Source organism: Symphalangus syndactylus, chromosome 12 (genome assembly GCF_028878055.3).
Source record: "Symphalangus syndactylus isolate Jambi chromosome 12, NHGRI_mSymSyn1-v2.1_pri, whole genome shotgun sequence".
NCBI classification, from domain to species: Eukaryota; Metazoa; Chordata; class Mammalia; order Primates; family Hylobatidae; genus Symphalangus; species Symphalangus syndactylus.
Window position 1 is genome coordinate 53,267,338 of NC_072441.2, and position 8,297 is coordinate 53,275,634.

General features: G+C 38.5%; 1 protein-coding gene across 2 annotated transcripts in view; it reads right to left on the reverse strand.

Annotated features, from left to right (window-relative positions):
- The window catches only part of FRRS1 (ferric chelate reductase 1), a 70,308-nt gene extending 62,978 nt beyond the window's left edge, over positions 1-7,330 (reverse strand). For both annotated transcript variants that reach the window (XR_010117359.1, XM_063624354.1), the window contains exon 1: positions 7,266-7,330. The gene's annotated coding sequence lies outside the window, so the exon portion shown is untranslated. The remainder of the gene's footprint in view (positions 1-7,265) is intronic.
- Between the last annotated feature and the right edge of the window lie 967 nt (positions 7,331-8,297).

Sequence of the window (8,297 nt, forward strand, 5' to 3'; positions counted from 1 at the left end):
GAAATATTGGGGGTGGGTTCCCCCAATAATCTGGGGACAGTGTACATTTGTTAGCTCAGCATTTCATCTAAGATTTGGGGCAAACCTGGTGGGCTTAGCATTGTCACCAAAAACCTAGACTGGGGATAGAGGTGGGAATAGGTGTTCACCTGTTGAGTAGCAGAGTTAGGTAGGAAGACTTTTAGAAAAATAGGTAAAACCACAGAAGGATAAGGAGATTGATAGAGCCAGCAAGTTAAGACTAAGCACAAGATATATACAGACAGCAATAAAATTTGGGGGACAAAGGGAAAGAAAAGGATTGTAGTTTTACTGTAAAGTCAAAGGAAAGGAGACATAGAGAAAGAGGAAAAGAAATGAACACTCGGTGATGACCTGGCAGTTAGAGACCACGTCTGATGGAATCCTTATAAGCAGCAGATTTATCTTCATATTAGAGATGAGGAAACTGAGGTTAAGGAATATACCCTAAATCACGCATACTTTTAGGATTTGAACCAAAATCTAACTGCAATAGCCATGTTGTTTTCACTGTTCGTCACTGTTCTCTGTTTAGAGAGAAGGTGAAAAGTAAACAGGTCCAGCAAGGATCCACGTTTCACAGGGACAAACAATGTGAGTGGGGAGCTACCGGGACAAAGGTTGAAATCTAAGTTCACCTACCTAATTCAGAATGTTAAATCTGCTTTATAAGAGACTGAATAGTAATGTAGAGATTTATTTCATAGAACTAAAACTCCAGAAAGAATGAATGTAAAAATCCATAGATGCCTGAAAACAGTAAGTTGTCAGTAAGTGGTAATTGCCACTATTTATAATATCACTATTAACTTTCCACCTCCTCAATATGTGCTAATTTCTTCTGAACACTACTGGGCTTAGATAAACTGAGATTTTTGCATGTTTCTCGCAACTGTATTTAATTTGTTCAAATGTAAAATATTTCAGAAAATGTGCTCCTTTTCTTTCTAGTAATTTAATTTTACCTTCATTGAAAACTTCTACACCAAAAACTAAGTTGACTTTGATAACTGAATCTCAAATTATAGGGAAACTTAAAAATAGGTCAAGTATTTCCACTTCCCCAGATAAAAATGTTTCAGACTCCATTTTCACAGAAGGAAGTGAAGAAAAAAACGATTTTTTTAAATTAACAATCACGGTTATGACATTTTCAGAGAAGGTTCTAAAAAACAAAGAGCATAAAAGTGGCACATTCAATACCAATTTAAGATTTGTCAGATCTGACAACTTAAGATGGTAGGAAAGGCTTCTTTTTTTTTTTTTTTTTGAGATGGAGTCTCACTCTCTCACCCAGGCTGGAGTACCATGGTGTGATCTCAGCTCACTGCAACCTCCACCTCCTAGGTTCAAGCGATTCTCCTGCCTCAGCCTCCCAAGTAGCTGGGATTGCAGGCGCCTGCCACCATGCCCAGCTAGTTTTTGTATTTTTAGTAGAGATGGGGGTTTCACCATGTTGGCCAGGCTGGTCTTGAACTCCTGACCTCAGGTGATACACCTGCCTCAGCTTCCCAAAGTGTTGGGATTATAGGCATGAGCCAACGCACCTGGCCAGTAGGAAAGACTTCTGAAAAAGATTTTAGGGTTTGAGTGAACGTATGACAAAGTAAGGGGAAAGGAAGAAAAAAACACTGGAAAAAAAAGTAATTTGAAACTCTACAATCTAATCCTAGTTTCTGTAATCACAGCACCATCAGCAAGTAATCTTTCAATTTTCTTTTTAATTTTGTTTTGGGGGGTGGGGGGAGGGTCTCATCTCACTCTGGCGCCCAGGATGGAGAGCAGTGGTGTGATCTCGGCTCACTGCAACCTCCACGTATCAGACTCAAGCAATCCTCCCACCTCACCCTCCCGAGTAGCTGGGACCACAGGTGCATACCACCATGCCCAGCTAATTTTTAAATTTTTTGTAGAGACAGGGTCTCACTATGTTACCCAGGCTGGTCTTGATCTCCTGAGCTCAAGCAATCCTCCCACTTGGACTCCCAAAGTCTTAGGATTACAGACGTGAGCCATCTCACCTGAACAATTTTTCCATTTTCTTTATTCATTTTCTGGAAAAATGATTGGAAACAAATATCTTATTACATGATACACAGGTTTCATTTGGATCACTCCATGTAGCCCTCACAATAATTCTTTCCTTAAAACAAAATTCAGTGCTAAGTGGAATGGCCCCTTCACTAAAGACCCAAAACTAATAGATAAAACAATAGCAAATACTATTAACCTGTAATTTAATAATGTTACTATTTATTAAGGGCCTGCTCTATTCCAGTCATCACAGTCCTGCTTTGCATGTATGAATGCTAATCCTTGGAAGAAACATACAAGGGTTTTTTGTTGTTGTTTTTTACTGGTATGGAAACTGAAGCTCACGGAGCTGATAAAAAAAAATAGTGCCCAAGATCACACAGGGACAGAAATTTTAAAACTGCATTTCGTTATAGTAATTTAGAGGTATGGAAGAAATAATAGTGGAAGAGTTAACAATTACTAAGGGCTTACAACACATCATGTCAAGGACTTAGTATGCATTCCTCACAACAACCTAGGGAACTATGGGAGGTATTATTGTCCCCATATGTAAAATAGGGCACTGATTAAGACACTTGCCAAAGTTACAGAAAATGAGAGGTGAAAAGTATGGTCTTTGGCCTACTTTGTGAGGTTTTGATCACCAAACTATCCATAGCTTCAAATCAGACCCTTAAGGCTGACACGGTAAGTAAATAAGGCATTATGGAGAAAGAGGGATTCTGAATGAGCATGATTTGAATTGGAGCAATGGGAGAATCAAAGGTACAAATAAAAAATGAGAATGGACTTTTGGGGGGACTGCTCTCTCCGCAGAAACTCCGTGTTAGTTTTTCCTAATAAAGTTTATCACATTTTTCTGCCACACTTTTTGGAAGCAGTAAGGAAGTCTAACTAGAATCAAAATCAAATGTCAGAAATAGTCATTGTAAAAATATTTTAATTAAGTCTGGTTCCTCTTTTATGTCTCTTTCATGAAGATGTCCTTCTCCAAGACTTTTTGTCTTGGCTTTTCTTTCTTTCTTTTTTCTTTTTTCTCTTTTTTGCCCTATTTCTCTGTAGGATCATCACTTCCACGGCCTCAATTATAACCTCTAGGATAATATTTCTTAAATCTTTCAATTGCTCCACCCCACAGCTCTACAATGCTGTGACACAGATTTCCAACTGGGTATGGACTTCTGTTTAGTTAACAAAAAATTCAGTTTGTCTGAAGTGAAATTCATATTTTCCTCCAGACTAGTTTTTGAACCTCACTTTCCTAATCTGATGGTGGTCTGTCAACACATTTCTCATCAGCAGGATTTCAAACCCCGAACTCTCAGGATTGGATTCTAAACACTCTCTTGGTCCCCAACTTCGACACAAGCCCTGCAGATTCTACCTCCACCAATTCTGCACTGTAACTATCCCTCTTGCAACTCTCTTCTACTTTCCATTCTATTACATTTGTCTACTGTTTTCCTTTCTGCCACCACCTCCAAGCATGAAGACTTCATTACCTTCACCCAGATTAATAAAACACTTTCAACTGGTCTCCCTGTTTCTGTATCTCCTCAACACAGGATTATTTGCCTAAGGTACAATTCTCATTATACCTCTCCTCTCCCCGCAAAACACTCAGCAGCTTCCCAAGAATTATTAGATTAAGAAGCAAAGGCACTCGACATTTAATATTTTATACTTTTCTACACAACCCAAATTTCAAGGATTTTTTTTCCCTATATTGTAATAACAATGTGCCATCTGCCATTCCAGGAATAAGCTTCTCTTTTTTCTCCTGAAGTTTTGCCTTCTAAATGGGACCCCTATTTTTCTCCTAAATGGGACCCCCTATTTTTATATGGACAGGAATTTGGTTAAATTTGGTTAAATTCCTGTCCATATAAAAATAAATGTTACACTGAAAAATAAGATACAATAATCTCTGTACACTATGTTCAAACTAGGTAGAATTGTGTATTCCCCATTATTTCATGTAATATGTAAAAGAGTAATAATATCTGATATAAGCAAGGATGTGAAGAAACGAGCACTCTCATACACAGGGACAATGGTAAACTGTCACATTTTTAGATGTTAACAATATCTTAGTAAATTAAAAATGTTTATCCTCTGACCTGGAAATTTCATTTCTAGAAATGTATCTTACAGATCGGGCACAGTGGCTGACACCTGTAATCCCAGCACTTTGGGAGGCCCAGGCGGGCAGATCACCTAAGGTTGGAAGTTCAAGACCAGCCTGACCAACATGGAGAAACCCCATCTCTACAAAAAATACAAAAGTAGCCGGGCTTGGGGGTGCATGCCTGTAATCCCAGCTACTCAGGAGGCTGAGGCAGAAGAATCGCTTGAACCCTGGAGGCGGAGGTTGAGGTGAGCCGAGATGGCACCATTGCACTCCAGCCTGGGCAACAAGAGTGAAACTCTGTCTCAAAAAAAAAAAAAAAAAAAAAAAAAAAAAGAATGAAAACAAAAGAAATATATCTTACAGAAAAACCCATACAGTTATGTAAGGATTATTTCCAGTAGCAAAAATGTTGGATAATTTAAGTGGTTACAAAAATAAACTATGCTATACCCAAACTATATAATACTTGCTAAACATTAACAAAAATGAAATAGAATAAACAGATAACAAATACACCAGCTAATAATTATTGAGTGCATTCTAGGGGGTAGGCATTGTTTTAAGTACTTTGCAAGTATGAACTCATTTCACAGAAATCCCAAGACATTAATCTGCATGTTCTTAAGAAGATACATGCTCATGCTCCACTGAGGAATCAAAACAAGAAAAATGCAAAATGATATAGAATGTACCAAAATATACATAACTTAAAAGGAAAAGAAAAAAACCTTTATACATGCTTCCAATTGTTCTCAACCGTGTTTACCACTTAGGAAGGTATGTGTTTTCAGGATGGAAGAGGAGTGGGCTTCCTTTCTTTAACGCCCATTATAATGTGCATTTTTTTAAAGCATGTAGTGTTTTATAATTTTAAAAAACACTACAAAATATGTACATGTAAGACTGCACAGAAACTGATTTGAAGGTAGTTAGATTTTTTCTTTTTTCTATTTTCAAACATTCTATGTTACTTTTACTATTTTTGTTTGTTTTGATAAAGAAGACCTTTACCCCTCTTTCAAGATCCATTTAAAATGCCATCAACTACTGTCCTATGATACAATGAAGTGTATGGACTTTGAAATATCACAGACCTAGGTTTGAATCTGTCCATTAATGTAATCCAGCAGGCACCACCATAGTGACCCTGGACAAATTATTTAACCTTACTGAATCTTAGTTTTCTCACTTGTTAGAGACAATGCCACCAATATCAATGGCTTGCATGAGGATTAAATAAAATACTATCTCCAAAATGTCTAGCACAATGACCACCATTAACAAAGTCTCCCATATAAAACTGGCTTCCTTTCTTGGATTCTTGCCTAATTCCACCAACCTGAAATAACTGTTCACTCCATAAGCTTTAATTTTTCCTAATAAATTTTATCATGTTTTTCTGCCACATTTGGTGACTTGTCTTATGGTAAACCTCTGGATATCAGTAAAGGTGTCCTACACATTGATCTCCATGCATTCTGACTAGCAGACAACCTTCAAAACAGTACTCATACAGTGTGATTGTTACGTGAATTTTGAGAAAATCCAACATTAAAAAAGCAGACAGGTGTGAAACAGAGAGTACACTTCACCAAAAAAATCAACATACTGGCTAAATAAATGACAAATTAAAACTCACTTCTCCAACCTAACAAAACCATCTTTTAAAAGGTCTTTGTTTTCAATAAGCTGATAGATCAAATTAAGCCCCCAACTTCAGTTCTATCCCAGTATAATACTCAACTTACTACTTTTTTAAAAATACAGAAGTGGCTGGGCGCGGTGGCTCAACGCCTGTAATCCCAGCAGTTTGGGAGGCCGAGGCAGGCAGATGACCTGACGTTGGGAGTTCGAAACCAGACTGACGAACATGGAGAAACCCCGTTTCTACTAAAAATACAAAATTAGCTAGGTATGGTGGTGCCTGCCTGTAATCCCAGCTACTCAGGAGGCTGAGGCAGGAGAATTGCTTGAACCCGGGAGGCAGAGGTTGCAGTGAGCCGAAATCCCGCCGTTGCACTCCAGCCTGGGCAACAAGAGCAACACTCCGTCTCAAAAATAATAAATAAATAGGCCAGGCGCGGTGGCTCACGCTTGTAATCCCATCACTTTGGGAGGCTGAGGCGGGCGGATCACGAGGTCAGGAGATAGAGACCATCCTTGCTAACACAGTGAAACCCCACCTCTACTAAAAATACAAAAACTTAGCCGGGCATGGCGGCGGGCGCCTGTAGTCCCAGCTGCTCAGGAGGCTGAGGCAGGAGAATCGCTTGAACCCGGGAGGCGGAGCTTGCAGTGAGCCGAGATCGCACCATTGCACTCCAGCCTGGCGGACAGAGCGAGACTCCCTCTCAAAAATAAATAAATAAATAAATAAATAAATAAATAAATAAATAAATAAATAAAATAAAATAAAAATATATAAGTAAATGAAAATATCTGAACTGAAAAGTTTAGCTATGTTAAGAAATATTCCTAATAACACATTTACAATTTGAAAAATCCCCTTTACCCTTTAGGGCAGTATAACAAGAACACACAAAAATAAGTGCAGTGGTAACACCTTGCCACCCTGGAGTCTTTCTGAAATTTTAACGACACACCAGGGCTAGGGAGTGGGCGGGGGTAAGGGGACTAAAAGTTCTAGATAAAAAGACACTTTAAAAACCAAATAAGGCTCTAAGTAACCCTGATATAGGTAACCATGCCATTAGCTTTAAATATAAAAAAAGAGTTCCCATAGTTTTAAACTTAAAATTAAAAACAAAAAAAAACTCCTGCAAGAATAAAGTCGATGATTTTCAGGATCCCAAACACGTCTCTACTTATAACCACCCATTTCTTAGAATTAAAGCTTGTTAGTCAAAGTCACGGGACATATTAACCTAACTCGTTAGTGAACACTCATTAGCTCAATTCAAGCTCCAGAACATAGTTTGGAATACAGCACCCGTTCTGCCTGGCCGACTGCCCTGGTCAGCACAGGCGCTGGCTCTCCAGTCTGTCGCTAAGCTGGATTTGAATTTTAACGCTTTACAAAGAGCTTTGACATTAAGGAAAAAGACGTGACACTTACCTTGAGAAGCGAAGGCAGCCTAACCAACTTCCGGTTTTGTTACAACTTGTATCACATTTCAGCAGCTGGGTGGAGCCAGTTAAGCCTTGAGCCAAAAGAGAACCTTTCCCAAACTAAGCTGCAGAACTTGATTTGCAAGACCAGTGCTAGTTTTAGGACTCCATTTCTGAAAATTTAGAATTCTGTTTTACACAAAGGAACACTATTTGCCAACTAGTACCTACTTTGCCACAAAAATTATAATTTTTGTGTTTAATTGCAAAACCATTTGAAAATACCTATCTGTTCTATAATAGTGCTAAGTAAAAGCAAATTAACTTTTAAAAAGTGGAAAAAGATCAGATTGCGTAGAACTGAAACCTTTCTGCAGTGTGAATGATATAATGCAAAAGAAATATTTTATTTTGCAAATTACACCCTGAAATTTAGGAGTTTTGTTTTGTTTCTTTTTAAGCCTTTAATCTGTTTCACAAGACTTTTGCAAAAGAAAAATTTTAGGGCTAGGAAAAGACGATGTAATTGAATTTTTAAGAATCTTTTTTATTTTTTTATTTTGTTGTTTTGTTTTCCTGTTTTTTACTTTTTTTCTTCTCTTTAATATAATTGAAAATATTAAACATTCCAGTTCAGACCTTAAGTGACATTGTAATTGCCCAGTGGGTTCACCTTGCCCGCTGTCTAGACAGAGCCGATTTATCAAGATAGGGGAATTGCAATGGAGAAAGAGCAATTCATGCAGAGCTGGCTGTGCAGGAGACCGGAGTTTTTTGTTTCGTTTGTTTGTTTTGTTTTGTTTTGTTTTGTTTGAGACGGAGTCTCCATCTGTCGCCCAGGCTGGAGTGCGGTGGCATGATCTCGGCTCACTGCAGCCTCCCTCTCCCGGGTTCAAGCGATTCTCCTGCCTCAGCCTCCTGAGTAGCTGGGACTACAGGCTCCCGCCACCATGCCCGGCTAATTTTTGTATTTTAGCAGACAGGTTTTCACCATGTTGGCCAGGCTAGTTTGGAGCTCCTGACCTCAAGTGATCCACCT